At 50.5% G+C, this 13,547-nt stretch overlaps 1 protein-coding gene across 1 annotated transcript in view; it reads left to right on the plus strand.

Annotated features, from left to right (window-relative positions):
• LOC142818826 (signal-regulatory protein beta-1-like) overlaps positions 1-13,547 on the plus strand; it is a 105,020-nt gene that overhangs the window by 1,796 nt on the left and 89,677 nt on the right. The gene's annotated exons all lie outside the window — the stretch shown is intronic.

Below are 13,547 nucleotides of genomic sequence, written 5' to 3' on the forward strand. Positions count from 1 at the left end.
GCTGAGGACTGTAGGTGATGGCCAGTGGTGTTCTGTTTGTTTCTTTGTTGGGCTTGTCTTGTAGTAGGCGGCCTCTGGGTACACATCTCGGCTCTGTTAATCTGTTTCCTCACTTCCTCAGTCAGGTATTGTAGTTTCAAGAATTCTTGGTGAAGATCTTGTAGGTGTTTGTCTCTGTCTGAGGGATTGGAGCAAATGCAATTGTACCTTAGTGCTTGGCTGTAGTAGACAATGGATCGTGTGGTGTGTCCGGGATGGAAGCTGGAGGCATGGAGGTAGGCATAGAGGTCAGTAGGTTTTCGTTGTAGGGTGGTCTTTATGTGACCATCATTTATTTGCACCGTAGTGTCCAGGAAGTGGCTCTCTTGTGTAGATTAAACAAAGGATTAAACAAAGAGGATGTGTCTAGACTAGCCAGTTTTTCCGGAAAATCAGCCGCTTTTCCGGAAAAACTTGCCAGCTGTCTACACTGGCCACTTGAATTTCCGCAAAAGCACTGACTTCCTACTGTAAGAAATCAGTGCTTCTTGCGGAAATAGTATTCTGCTCCCGTTCAGGCAAAGCTTTTGCACAAAAGGGCCAGTGTAGACAGCTCAGATTTGTTTCCGCAAAAAAGCCCCGATCGCGAAAATGGTGCTTTTGCCGCAAAAGTGTTTTTGCCGAAAAGTGTCCTTGCCAATCTAGACGCTCTGTTCCGAAAATGCTTTTAACGGAAAACTTTTCCATTAAAAGCATTTCCAGAAGATCATGCCAATCTAGGCGCAGCCAGACTGTGAAAGGCTAGCCAACTACAAAAGAAGTTTCTCCTCTCTTGGTTTTCACACCTCCACATCAGCGGCTAGAAGTGGGCCTCATCCTCCCTGACTGAATTGACCTCGTTATCTCTAGCCTAACTCTTGATTGGTACTCTTTTCTTACGCCTGTATATATATATACCTGCCTCTGGAATTTCCACTAGATGCATCTGATGAAGTGGGTCTTTGCCCATGAAAACTTATGCACCAGTAAACCTGTTAGTCGATAAGGTGCCACAGGACTCCTCGTCGCTAGCACAATGGTGTCCTGCCCGGACGGGGACGCTCAGGTGCTACCATAATACACATTTAATAGTCAGTTATTAGAAGTGGTTGGCACTGCCTTAGCGAGAAGGGTAGGAAGATGTGGGGGGCTGGGAACAAATGGGGTGAGAATGGAGGAGTTGTGGTGGAGGGAGAAAGAGTCTCTTTGCAGCCTACTGGAGAGAGCCCCCCGCCACCGGCAGCCTCTTGTTAAATTCTGAGGGGAGAGGAAGGATCCCTGCCCCGATGGCACTGACCCCACTCTCAGACACACCCACCCGCAGCAGACAAATCTCCAGCCGCACTGCCCGCCCCTCTGATGCCTCCAGAGCTAAGCGGGAACCCTTCCAGCCAGGGCATTCAGAGGCGTTTGGTTGCCAAGTGGTACCAGGTCCCTCCCTGGTGTGGCGATGAGAAGAGCTTTGTGTGAGAGGGAACGATGAACAGCTTCCCAGCTGAGCACCCTGCGACGTGCCGTTTGTCACAGGCCGGCGAGGAACATTGCCCACCAAGGGAACAAAAGCACCAGGTGGTGAGGGAGAGAAGGGGGGAGGAAGATGGAGGCGCTGGGCGGGTGAAAAGCGGCAGAAGAACAGGGCAGAGGAAGAAAGGGAAGGGAGAAGGCAGAGTCTGGTTTGCTCTTCTCACCGTGCAGTGTGTTTCAGGGTATGTCTACACTGCCATAAAAACCCATGGGGACGAGTCCCAGCGGCTAGGTCAGCTGATTCAGGCTTGCAGGGCTTGGGCTATGGGGCTAAACATAGTGTGGACATGTGGCTCTTAGCCCCACCCGCTTTGGGGTGTCAGACCCTGAATATCTACACTGCAGTGTCATAGCCCTGCTGTCCCAGCCCGGAGAGCCCAAATCAGCTGACCTGGGCCAATGGCAGCCACATCACGGGGCTTTTCTTGCAGTGTCACCACACCCCCAGTGATGCGTGTCCTGCGGGATTCCAGGCCCACAAGCATGGCATTGCTATGCTACCGCGCTTCCGAGAGACCCTCCGGAGGGGAGGGAGGCAAACAGTCTCCACTGTTCAGATCTTGGCTTTCTCTCTGCACTTGGAAAACAAGGGGCCAGTTGTGGCCTGGGCGTGGCTACCTGGAAATGAGCAATGATTAACTCCTTTAACAATGGGCATACCATCTACAGACATGTTTTTGTTAGTCTATAAAGTGCTACCAGACCATTTGTTGCTTTTTTCTGTAACAGATTAACTCGGCTACCCCCTGAAGTTCCTTTAACAATGGTTAGCTGCAGTGTTTCCTCCTTTTCCACCCCAACTTCTTAAAGTTTTCCCAGCTACAGGCTAACTCGGCTCCCCCTCCGAAGCTTTTTTCCACTCATGTGCAGAATACATTTTGTGATGTGCACTGAGGCATGTGCAGATGTGCACCACCATTAGAAGGACATGCTGCTGGCTGCGTGCAGCTGTGCGTGCTCTGCTAATTAGCAGGGTGGCATTGGAATGTCCCCCGGGTGGCTGCCCAAGCACTTATAAGGAACACTGGTCACAGTTGTCATTTGCGACCGATTTGGGTCAGAACAGATGGCGATGTAAGGCTGTGTCTGCCCAGCAGGCCCTGCAGGAATTCACTGCTGTACCTGAGCCTATCCAGCAAGCAATATGAATGCACAGCACAGCAGTCATAGGGAATCAAAGCAGAGTGGGCTGGGGAGAGGCAAATATTTGGGGGAGTCTTTGCAGCTGTCTTAGCTGCTTGTCCGAAAAAAAATCCTTGATTAGGGCCAGAGAGACCAAATATTCTTATGCTCACACTGAACACAAATCCCAGCTAGCGACTGTCCCATGCTAGATTTCAGCTAGAGAGTGGCTGCAGACCTTGCTCCATGAGTGCTGTCTAGATCAAGACTAATTCCAAAGTTCTGGAGAAGTTTGCTGTAATTCTTCCAAGAGCCTGGCTTGCAGCCTCCCTCCGCCCCCATTAACCGTAACACTCCCCCTTGGGAGGATGAGAGAGTGCCGCATTTACTCTCTTGATTAGTATCGAGCTGTAAACAAAAAACAAAGCGGTCTCAAGTGATTTGGAACCCCCCAAGCCATGCATATTATGACTTCATGTTCTTACCACCGCAACCCCTCTCTCTGGCCTGTTGTTTGCTACACCCACGGGTTGCATCTGGTCTGAATTTAATTTGCATGCTCTTGAAAATAGGGAACATGTTTTCCGGTGCCTGTGCAGCCCCGTGAAACTCTTCACACCTGATTAATGACTGGGTGCTACCTTAATTATACAAATATGTGTGATCAGTGTTATTCCAGCGGAACCAATCGCTGTCCTAGGTGAAAAGAAACTTGCTCCCACTGTTTTTTATCTCCCCTTTCTGGCAAGTGTGCGCATTGGAAACGTCCACATTTATGCTCCATTTGAGGCTTTTTGTAAGGGGAGTGGGGAGTGGTCTCTGCTTAAAAGAATTCCTTGTACAGAGATGGGCATGTGGGATCCCACGGAAAGCTGGGTTTGAACTCCTAAAATTGATCCTCCTATAGAAGCATTAGTCAGCCTCGTCCCTAGATTTTGATTCATTGACCTCCACCCCCCACCCCACCATCCCGAGAACTGAATTCTGGAGCAGTCGTTTTGCTGGGCAGACCAGAAGGAAGGGGGGAAGATAGCGGGGTGTGATGCATACAGCTGTCTGCAGCATTTCTCCGCCCTAATGGTTATTTTTAAATGGAGCCAGAATTCCTGGAGGCCTGTTTGACTTCGGCGTGTCTGGGCTGTTCTCCTGCGCCGTGCTGAAGGTTCAGACAACCTGTTTTGAGGCAATTACAAGGCGGAGACCGCCTGCGTGCAAGCAACCGCTACAGAACAGTTAGGAAGGAAAGTTACAGTGCTAAAAAAAATAAATAACAAGGGGAAATGTGCTGAAGCAAAGCAGATGGCTATAGCATGCGTGCTGGTGTTGCTTCCCTAAAAAAGGATAAGGTTGGGGGGGGGAGGGTCAGCAGTCTGCCCCCTCTACTCCCATCTCTCTTGCCCCAGGTGGTTTGGTTTGGTTGTGCCAGAGCCTAGTAAAAAGCCGATGGTGTTTTCTGGGGCCCACCGGAGCAGGGCTGCAGGTTAACAATCTGCTGGCAATGAAAGCGCCATTTCCCCCGGCTGCCGAGCGCCCGCGATGGAGCGGGAGAGCTCGGAGCCTTTCAGGAGACAGAATGCGTAATTGGTCGTTTCCTTCGGACGCAAACCCCCACCGATAGCGGGCGGTGTACGGCGCTATTCATCAGGGGTGGGTTGGCCCTGCAGACATTCCAGACTATTATCGGGCAGCCGGGCTCTGCTCCGCAAGGTTAGCTCCGGCGTCCTAATTTAATCTGAAACTGCCACTTGAGTCTGGGCGGAGGCATTCGCTATTAAAGGCCATTTTTGCCTTTGTTGGCCCGGCTGGCCTTTCCTGTCTGCTCCGCAGCCATAGGGCTAGGTGGCTCTGTCATCCTTTGATGTTTAGCTGCTCCGAAGCAATGCGGACTGGGTGCAGGGAGAACTCGGCGCGTTCGCAGCCGCTCTGAGAGCTTGCGATAAGAGCTAACCCACTGCCAGCAGGGTTTGCTTGGCCAGGAGATAGAGTTGCCAGGTGTCTGGTTTTGAACCGGACAGTCCAGTATTTGAGCTTTCTGTTCGGGAGACAAATTGAGAAAATTTCACTGCTTTTTTTTGTGATGGTACTGCCCGGTACACAGTACCGGCACCTCCAGATGCAGTACCGGCACCTCCAGTTAGAGCTCAATAACTTTTCCACTGGAGTACCGGCATTTTTTTTTTTTTTTTAAACAAAAAAAGCACTGGAAAATATAAATGAGAAAATAGAAATGTCCGGTATTTTCGAAATAAGATGGAATGTCGGTTGTGATGTCATGTCAAGTATGTCTGGTATTTTTGTTGAAACCGTCTGGCAACCCTACCAGGAGAACTGGAGAAGAGGAAGTCCCGGGGTTTCAATCCTTAAGGGGAGCTTTTCAGGAACAGATTCACTTTCGTAGCTTCAAGGACAGGAAGTGGGAGGCCTCTCTGCCTGGGGAATGCTTTAGAGTGATAGAGAACAGTGTACTGGATATTTTGAGCCCTCCAGGTCTACGGCTGGATCACTCATTATGTGCGCATCAAGTCTTAGAGGGTTTTTTTCCGGGGACCCCTGAGAATCTGACAGTCTCCGTTCTCTTTTTAAGAGGTTGGCTGGCATTTCAATTTGTTCCCTGTGACACCAGAGCATGAAGGAGACCCGGTAAATATCTCCAGGGAGGGAGATTCCTCAACCTCCCCAGGCAGTTTATTCCAGTGCTTACCCACCCTGACAGTGCGGAAGTTTTCCCGAATGTTCAGTCTCACCCTCCCTGGCTGCAATTTAAGCCCATTGCCCTGATGCATCTTGGGAAGAGGCAGCCGCAGGGTTCTGAGCACAGAGTTGATCCAGCTGGGGGGACATTGACCCATCAGGCAGCTCGACAGTGACGTCGGGTCCCCTCCCGAGAAGGAGGAGGTAGAACCCTGGCCTGCTGCAGCATCTTCCGCACTGAGTCCCTGCTCTTCCAGGCTCCTGTCTTTTGCCTGCCAGGCCTCGGGCAGCTGACAGCAGATCCCTCCACCCACTTGCCTGCCGGGTGGAAAAGGAGAGCGCCTGTCTGCATGGGCTCACGGCTGGGCCGGCCCCTTTCAGTCTGGATGCATGAGACGGGTGTAAGCCGGAGCTGGCATAACCAGCGGCCCCCAGGCTGTCATGGAGGTTTATTTATTACTGCAAATGCAGACAAGCAGGTGAGGCCAAAGTCACCAGCCATGTGGCGAGGTTGCCAGATGGTTTAGCCAAAAATACCGAACACCCCTCCCCCCCCAAAAAATCAAACCACCAGGGAAAAAATTCTGTTGAGGGAAAAAAAGGGGGGGGGAGACCAAAGTTGTTGAGCAAAAAAAAAAAGGGCTTTTTGCTGGCGGCCATCTTGCTTACTTGGTCGAGCCAGATGGGAGCTTCCCTGCAGAATCAGGTAAGCAGGATGTAGAAACCGTTTTATCTTTAGCTAGAAGCCATCTTGTATAACAGAAACCATTGCAGCTTTTCTCGCAAGCACGTAGACCAGAGTGAACTTTCTGTCACCCCATGAGAAGAGGCCTACAGGATGGGCTATTGGTATGTGTTAATTGGGCTGGTTGGGACAGGAGATGCACTCCCTCGTACCTGTCCGCCATCTTGTTGATAAGGCTTTGTTGACTGGCAGGGTGCACCTTGCACCCAGACCACTTGTGGTGCAGCTCTGATGGCCGCATTGTTGCCCCAGTGGTCTTGCTACCTCACCTTGCCTCCGTGCTCCCTGGATTGTCGCACGTTGGCAAAGGGGGGGATGGTAGCAATCGTTAAAACAAAATTGGCTTGCTCCCAAATTCTCCCAAGCAGCCAAAGATTACTGTCTGGCTTGCCTTGTCTGCCAAGCCCACAACGTGGGTAAACCTATAAAGACAGTTCCGGAAACCAGACCTCCGCCTTTGGGACCATTTCTGAATTTACGATTGGACTTTATTTAATTGCCTGTCAATCCTTTGAATATGTGCTGGTTATTGTTTGCTTGTTTCTGCGATGAGTAGAAGCTTATCCCTGCAGGAAATGTGATGCCATCACAGTGGCAAAGAAGCTTCTAAATCATTACATCCCATCATGGGGAATACACCTTGTGATCTCCAGTGATAAAGGTACACACTTTACTGGACAAATTGTTCAAAAACTGGCAAAGTACTACTCTATCAGACAAGCACTGCACTGTGCACGACACCCGGAGAGCACAGAAGCAGTAGAAAGATGAAACAGGATTTTAGAGAACAAACTTGCTAAAATATGTGAGAACTCTGGCTTAACATGGGTAGAAGCATTCCCGATTGCCCTAATGAGCATGAGAGCCACTCCGAATTGGAAAACTGGACTCAGTCCACATGAGATTCCATGTAGCCGACCTATGAAACAGTTAAGCAGCCCAGACATTGACCTGGCTGATGCCACACTTGTTAAAGGAAGCATAGTCAAGTATTGACAGGAATTTATGAGGTGTGTACAGTCTTATAATTCACAGGTTAAGGACGCCTTCCCAGAGGCCCCGACTGAGCTGTGTCATAAACTACAACCAGGAAACTGGGTTTGCGTAAAGGTTCACCAGCAAAGGACTGCCCTGGAATCCAGGTAAAAGGGTCCCTACCAAGTCCTTCTGACCACTCATCCTGCTGTAAAGTGCGAGGGATTGCCCGCCTGGATTCACGCCTCCCACTGCAAACCGGTTCCAGCCCCTACAGAGGTTGGCTCCACTAAGGAGCACCGCAGACCTGGTACCAGAGACCCAGGTCCAGAAGCAAACGGGGATCACCGCCGACCTGGTGCCAGAAACCCAGGTCCAGAAATAGACAGGGATCAGCGCAGGCCTGGTACCGGCAATCCAGGCCCAGAAGCAGACGATCCTAAGAGACCGAGGCCAAGGTACCAGCTGCGGCCCAGAAGAACTTGCCAGCGACAGGTGAAGCAAACTACGAAGTCCTGAAGAAGAGCCAGCATGCGGCTGGACAAACAATTCATGTTGAGCTTATGCTTAATCTTGTTTTTAATACCCAGCAGTTATAACCTATATGGTTCAAATGTATTTATGCTTTTAATGAACCAAGTTTCCCAAGAATTTAATTCCACAGGTTGCTGGATATGTGCTCACAGTCCTGTACATTCAGAAGTAGGTATCCCAATAATTCCAGTCCCACTAAACAACACTCAAATATGGCACACTGTTTAGTGAACTAAAGCCAAATGATACTTGGCAGGATAAAGGGTTTACTAACCCAGGGTATATCCTCCTAGCCCTGACCCCAATTGGAAAGTACTGCTGGACATGTAATGGTTCAGGAGCCAGGGTGGGAAAAAGCCAAAACCGAATGGCCCTAGACTACGTCCTAGCTAGTAAGGGCGGGGTTTGTGCCTTAGTGGGAAGAGAATGCTGTGTGTGTCACTGACACCAGCAAGAAAGTAAAGGAAGATGCCTCAGAGATTGAAAGAACTGTGGAAAGCCTAAGACAGGAGGAAAACTGGACTCTCTGGGGTTGGTTGGGAGGCTGGTTTGGACACGTGGGAGCTTGGATTCTGCAAGGTGTAGTTTTAGTATTGGCTATATTCTTTTGTGCTTATTGCTGTTTCTTGTTAATCAATTGCTGTATTTCTTGTATTCTGGAAAACACAAGACAGACCCTTACCAAAGGGAATGTGGAACTCATGATGTTAAAATATGATGAGCAGAGAAAGGAACAAGAAATGTACATAAATACTTTAATGGAAATGGAGATGTAAAATGGTTTCACGGTTAGCCTTTAAAAGGCTAAAAGGGGAGAGTTGTAGAAACCATTTTATATTTAGCTAGAAGCCATCTTGTATAACAGAAACCATTTCAGCTTTTCTCGCAAGCACGTAGACCAGAGTGAACTTTCTGTCACCCCGTGAGAAGAGGCCTACAGGATGGGCTATTGGTATGTGTTAATTGGGCTGGTTGGGACAGGAGAGGTACTCCCTCGTACCTGTCCGCCATCTTGTTGATAAGGCTTTGTTTTTCCAAGTTTAATTGAGGATTTCTGTAATTGGATGCCCTGACGTCAGACTGTTTGGTTAAGGGTATAAAGATACTAGGATTGATTGTATTAGCCAGCCTTACTGGGCCCGGCTCTGCTGGGACCACGTTTAGCTCATGCTGTGCTTTATTAATTAATAAAGCTGTTTGTTAGCTGCCTAAATAGAGAGGAGCGTTTTTGCTTCGACAAGGAGGTCCAGGGGTGGGAGTTTGGGAGCACGGGGGAGGAGGGAGGGAGGAACTGGGGGCTGGGCCCAGTTTCTGAGTGTGTCATAGGGTTGCCAGTAGGGTTACCAGGTGTCCAGTTTTCTACCAGACAGTCCGGTATTTGCACTGTCTGTCTGGCAGAAAAATTCAGAAAATACCAGACATGTGCAATGTCCGGTATTTTCTGAATTTCCTGCTGGGCGCTGGACGGAACCCTGGCGGGGGCGGGGGCGGGGGACTAACTGGCAGGTGGGGTGCGATTGGCACTAGGAGCCCTGTGGTCATGCGCAAAAGCCGGGTGGGGCGGGGCGGGGGCCGGGACTCCCAGCCACTCCCCCCGCCTGGCTTCTGCATGTAACCAGGGGCTCCCAGCGCCAATCGCAGCCCCGCCTCCCAGCTGAATTTTCTGAATTTTTTTACCAGACAGGAGGCGAAAATACCAGACTGTCCAGGTCAGTACCAGATACCTGGCAACCCTACGATACCGGACTGTCCAGGTCAATACCAGACACCTGACAACCCAACGCATGGCCAGACCCCACAATGTGGCTACATCTACACTGCACGTTTATTTCGAAATATTCCAGCATAGCTATTCCAAAATAGCTTATTTCGAACTAGCACATCTACACTGCAGGGAAGCCTCAAAATGAGTCCGAGGCAAGCTTCTCTAATGTAGATGTGCCATCTCGATTTGGAGCCCCGGGAGGCACTGGGGAGGAATAACTTAGAATGGCCCTGGTGAGGGGCTATTTGGAAATAGCAGCGGTGGAGCGTCTACACACGCCTCGTTTTGAAACAGCTATTTCGGAAGAGGCGTCATTCCTCGCAGAATGAGGTTTACAGATTTCGGAATAATCCGTCCGTTATTTCGAAATCATTTCAAAATAACAGAACGGCTGTGTGGATGCTCGCGTTGTTATTTCGAAAGAACACTCGCTATCTCGAAATAACGGTGCAGTGTAGACGCGCCCTTTGTGAGCCAAGCCAGTCACAGGGCTGGGTGGGCGGCTGGCGTTACCAGGCAGATTACTGGCTCGATCAGCTATCACACTGCAGCCCGCCTGGATTCCTCATGTAAGGGGGAGGGTCGCTTGGATTCATCTGCCTGCCCCTCGTTCATCTCCAGGTTTACTCCCCTGTTTTCTCGGGGGTCAGAGCAGACTGTGGAGTCTTTTTTGCCTAACAGAGAAACACACCCGGGATCAGACAGGGGAAGCATTTCATCCGGTTGGATCCAAAGGTTCAAGTCTTTCAGCACCGGCCCCCACCAGGTTTTCTCATCCCGTCTTTGCCACGCACCCCTCACTGGCTGGCTTCAAGCCACCGAGAGAGAACCATTCAAAATTACACCCAGCTGCTGAGAGGTTTTCGATTCTTGCACGGTGGGACCACCCACTGACAATGCCGGCAAGTTCTCCTTCTCTAACCCTGCACGGGTGTATCCCTCCTGGCAACATTCCCGTCAGCCGCACGCCAGGGCTCGTTCCTTTAGCAAGGAATATTTTGCAATCCCATTAGGACAAAGCTATTCATATTATGGTGTACTAGGGGCCTGCCTTAGAGGCAAGGAGCTGTCAGTCTTATTCTGCATTACGCCCAGCCTCTACTAAAAGGCACCCGTATGACGCCCCATCACCCAGCCTCTTGGGTCTCACAGTTTCCTTAAGTTTCTCAAAATCGCAAGTCGATGGGAATGTCTCTTAAAAATTATAACCAATACACAAAAGAGGAAAAGTACCACAAGCTAAGACATAGGGCCTGAAATCTAGGAGGGAATCCTTTAAATCAATGCCACAAGAAGGCCTCAGTACAGGATCAAAAGACAGGACTATGCAGCACTTTCAAGACTAACAAGATGGTGTATTAGGTGATGAGCTTTCGTGGGCCAGACCCACTTCCTCAGATCAAATTGTGGAAGAAAAGTGGCATGACCATATATACCAAAGTGATGCAATCAAAAAAAAGTGAACACACATAAAATAGACAAATCAGATTTTAGAACAGAGGGAGGATGTGGGGGAGAGGTTAATGTCTATGAGATAATGATATTAGAGGTGATAATTGGGGAAGCTATCTTTGTAATGGGTAAGATAATTAGTGTCTTTGTTAAGGCCCATTCGTAAAGTGTCAAATTTAAGCATGAATGACAGTTCAGAGGCTTCTCTTTGAAGTCTTGTGTTAAAATCTCTTTGAAGCAAGATGCAGGTAATCAGGTCCTTGAGACAATGCCCATTCTGGCTGAAATGGCAAGAAACTGTTTTTTCCTTGTGAAACTGTCTGATGTCTGTTTTGTGGGCATTGATTCTTTGGCAAAGTGTCTGAGAAGTTTGTCCAGTATACATAGCAGATGGACACTGTTGGCACATGATGGCATAAATTATATTTCTGGAGGAACAGGAATACGTGGTCTTGATCTTATGACTGAAATGGTTAGGATCTGATTCAAAGCCAGAGGAAGTTAAATGAATGATGCTCATTAACTTCAGTGGGTTTTGGATCAGACTCGGGAAAGTTCCCGGACCTCCCAAGCACAGCAAAGAGCGGGCACAGGGACCCCTCCACGATTTAACCATGAGCTCAGATGATTTTAAAGCTAATGTTGACACACCAGGCTCTATTCTCTCTCCTCCCCCCAGCCCAAATTCTTGCACTTGCGAAGGAAGTTCACTTTTCCGTGACGGCGTACGACTGTTGGCCACGCTGGTAGTGGGGTGAAGCCCTTACACTCACGCCAGGGCATTTCTCTGTCTGTAGTGACCAGAGAGCTTTTGAACGCTGCCGCCAATCCACTCCAGCATTTCAGGGGATGTTCCAGCCTTCACTGGTCAGGACCCTCTTGGGTTTTGGGCCACACGGCAAACCAGAAAGGGGAAACTGGGGGACGGATGAACCCCCTGCCTGCTCTTTAGCACAGCAGCACCTCAAACCTCTAGCCCAGGGGGTGGGGAACCCATAGCCCAGGGGCTGGATCTGACCCCTAGCTTGCCTGGATCTGGTCCCCGAGGTTTGGGAATCCCCCCCAGCATTGGGGAGCTGGTGCTAGCGCTCCAGCCCTGCAGCCCCCTCCCCTGCCCAGACCCCAGCACCCGCTCTGCTCATCCACACTCCCTCCTGGCAGCCCCCACCCACCCTCGACTCCTCATTTTTGGCCCCACCCTAGAGAGTTGTGGGGGCCACAAAATCTACTAGCCTGGGCCCCGTAGGCTCTGATGTGCGAGGGGATGTGGGGAAATTCTTGGGGTGTTTTTTTTTTTTTTGCTTCTCACTTTTGTGTGGCCCCCAACTGCTTTGTCTGCAGCCAGCAGCCCCAGACCCAAAAAAGGTTCCCTGCCCCCGATCTACCTCTTAGGCCTTTGGCTGTAGATCTCCAAGAACTAGCTGGTGGCTCCGGTTCACATCTTCTTGCCTCCGCCTTATAATAGTAGCCTCGCTCATCTCTGCTCATGCCGAAGAGCAGCTCCCGTCAAAGCGCTGCTCTCCCCCACCCCTTGCCTCTCTAACCTCCTGGGACCAGCCCGGCTGCAAGAATATCGGTTCACACGCTGAAGGAGCCCTCTCCCGGTTAGAAAGAAGAAAGGGAGGAGGGTGCCCAGAACAGGGGACCCTCCTAGGGGAAATGGGGCCAAACAGACCCTAGCAGGGAAGAGACGGGGGAGGGGAATTGCAGGGCGTCTTGCAGACGGGGATGCCCGAGTGGCGCACAGGGAGCTGAGGGGACCCCCGGTGTGCGCAGTAACCTCAGCCTCCATGAACTACTCTTTTCTAGCCATCTCTTCCAGCTCCGGGCACTGCGCAGAGCAGCAGGCCTCTGCCGAGCCCTCACGTTAAATCACTGCTGCGTTTTCCCACCCAAAACCAGGCCGTGTGCTTAGACTAGCAGCTACGCCTCACGCAGCTCCGTCTCCTGCCCTCACCCCCAGCGCCCTCACTGCCTCCCGAGGCAGGAGCCTTCGGGGCAGGTTTTGTCACGAGCCCTTTAAAAACCCGGCACTGCTGTTGCACCATGGATATTTAGCACCTCTCGGGAGCCAAATGTCGCTTCCGCCTTGCTGGGTAGCCTGCCAAATTCAACCAAGACACCCCGTACAGACGGCGCTTAAATTAGTTGTCTCTGATGTTCGCTTGTACTAAACAATATGTTAACGTGCCGATGGAAAAACACCCGGGTGCTGGTTTCGAAGGAGTGATGCGCAGAGCCTGCTGCGGGAGCATGTGATTTGTGGGGGCAGGGAAGGCGCAGGCCTTCGTATCCGCGTGAGGTAGGGTTGCCAGGTGTCCAGTATTCACCTGGACAGTCCAGTATTCGTGTCCCCGTACAGTAAAAAAAAAAAAAAACAGAAAATACTGGACATGTAAAATTTCTGGTATTTCCTGTTTCCCTCAGATGGAAGCCCGGCGGGGACAATTTTTTCCTGCCGCGTCGGGCAGGGTAGTGAGGAGCGCAGGGCCATTTAAAAGGGCAACGCTTTTTTTTTTTTTTTGGCTTAACAACTTTGGTTCCCCCCCCCCTTTTTTTTCCTCAACAGAATTTTTTCCCTGGTGTTTTTTTTGGGGGGAGGGAGGAGTGTTCGGTATTTTTGGTTAAACCATCTGGCAACCCTAGAGTGAGGGTCAGATGTTAGGGTTCCTAAGGAGACAGTGTGGCAGTCACCCATTTCAACAGCCCCGGATCAGACAC

Source organism: Pelodiscus sinensis, chromosome 17 (assembly GCF_052426305.1).
Source record: "Pelodiscus sinensis isolate ZL-2025 chromosome 17, ASM5242630v1, whole genome shotgun sequence".
Lineage (NCBI taxonomy): Eukaryota > Metazoa > Chordata > Testudines > Trionychidae > Pelodiscus > Pelodiscus sinensis.